Source organism: Rhincodon typus, chromosome 11, assembly GCF_021869965.1.
Source record: "Rhincodon typus isolate 14 chromosome 11, sRhiTyp1.1, whole genome shotgun sequence".
In the NCBI taxonomy this organism is placed as follows: Eukaryota; Metazoa; Chordata; class Chondrichthyes; order Orectolobiformes; family Rhincodontidae; genus Rhincodon; species Rhincodon typus.
The window spans coordinates 72,136,377-72,138,635 of NC_063342.1; positions in this window are offsets into that span (position 1 = coordinate 72,136,377).

Here is a 2,259-nt window from a genome sequence, read left to right on the forward strand (position 1 = left end):
TGTGTGAGTGAGTGTGTGTGTGTGTGAGAGTGTGTGAATGAGTGGGTGTGTGTGTGTGTGACTGTGTGTGTGTATGTGTGTGCGCGTGCGCGTCTGTGTGTGTGTGTGTGTGTGTGTGCATTTGTGTGAGTGTGCAAGTGAGTGTATGTGTGTGCGCGCACATCTGTGTGTGTGCGCATGCATGTGTGCATGTGTGTGTGCGGGTGCACGTGTGTGTGTATGTGACTGAGTGAGTGGGTGTGTGTATGAATGTCAGTGTGTATGAGCGTGTGTAAGTGTAAGAGTATGACGGTTTGTGAGTGTGTGTTCATATGAGAGAGAGTGTGTGTGTGCATGAATGTGAGTATGTGAATGTGTGACAGTGAGTGTGTGAGAGTGTGTGAGAGGTTTGGACGGATGTGTTATGGGTACACGGATGTGGAATTGTCAGTCGCTAGAAACAGAGGAAATGTTATCTCATACTGTTCTTGAGAAAAGTAATCCTGAGGAAGAAACTCCTAAACCAAGGAGTGGATATGTATTTGATCCCTTCCTACGTGCCAGCAGTAAGTGTGCTCCCTCCTGTTCTTCAGTGAGGCTAGGATCGTGGATCCATTTAATGGACTCCTCAATCCTATCACTCATTTCTTCCCAGAGGCGCCTGAGTTTAAGATCCCTGTTACCAAGTCAATGCAACATGGAGGGAAGAATGAAGACAGTTGAAGGAATTTGGTAGAAGCCTGCATTACAATGACTGGGAGTCAATTGTAGACAGCAGCAAAAGCAGAGATGTGGTGTTCCATAAGGTTTGGTGCTGGGATCACTGCTCTTCATAATTCACATTAACCATTTGAACTCTTGAATGAAAATCACAACTTTATGATTTTAATTAAATAAAAGAGTTGTCTGAGTTGACCAAATTACAATTGGCAGCCATTATGTGGCACCACGACGAAAAATCAAAATACAAAGCAAATTTCCAGAAGTTTAAATTAAAATACCATGTTGTGTGGTGATGATCATTGCCCCTTCATGCTCACTGGTTGTGACAGGCCAAAATGATAACTTCCGAGTTTTTGATCACACCCCCAATTTGGAGGCATGGCTAATACAGAGGAAGACTCCAACAAGTTATAAGGGAAAGGCAAATAATTGGCAAAGTTTCAATGCAGAGAACCGAGAGGTGGTATATTTTGGGAAGGAGAGTAGGGAGGTCACCTATCACTAGGAAGGTGAGAGTCAAGGTGGGTTTGGAGAACAGAGGGATCTGAAAATACAAATGCAACCATCACTAAAGATATTGCAGATTAACAAGCCCAGAAAATAAGACTACTTTATTTCTAGAGGAATAGATTGGGGAAGCAGAGGAGTTAATGTATCAAACCTAGGTTCAACAACACTCCATGTGTGTGTGTGTGTGTGTGCGCGCGACTGTGTGTGTGCGTGTGCATGTGACTGTGTGTGTGTGAGACTGTGTGTGAGAGACTGTGTGTGTGTGTGTGTGTGTGTGTGTGTGTACGCGCGCGCGCAAGGGCTATAGAGTTCAGTAGTGGTGTTATATGCCATCAGTTTATAATTGCATGCCCATAGCTAGAATGTAATAACATGTAATAAATGATAGTTTCTTGTTAAGTTCACTAACCTGGTCTGTGGTATCTTTCAACATGAGTCAGAAAATTAGGTAGTTTGGGGATTTTGCCTCTTTCTTTTAAAAACATTGAGTCTTGCAATGACTCTGGGAATAGTAGGGACTTCATTTCTAGTGCTCTACCCCGTGAGTTGTGATGCTATTAAAGGCAGTCAGTTTAAATTCTCCAAGGTCTCTTGAGTCAGAATTTGAGACATTTTTTTGTGAAGGGTTCCAGCTGCCTGATAACTGATTGTTGGAGGTTAGACCTCACAGGTACATCTGCAGAGCGTGTTGGTCTGCACAGTCCCAGTCTACATGGTGGCCATAACTATCTCTCCATTGGTGCAAAGCTTTATCATGCAAGTCATCAGAATAATGGTGCTTTCAGGAACAAGGAGTTTCAGAACAATTAATTTCAGAGTTTTCCTCAGTACTGCTAATTGAGGGCACACACCCCCAGAGACACACCGCTGTTCTCAAGGTTCCCCCCCACCCCCACAGAGACACACTGGTGTTCACGAGGATCACCCCCACAGAGACACACTGGTGTTCACGAGGATCCCCCCCCAGAGACATGCTGGTGTTCACCAAGGACCCCCCCACCGACACAGACACACCGGTGTTCACGAGGAACCCCCCTAGCCGGAGAC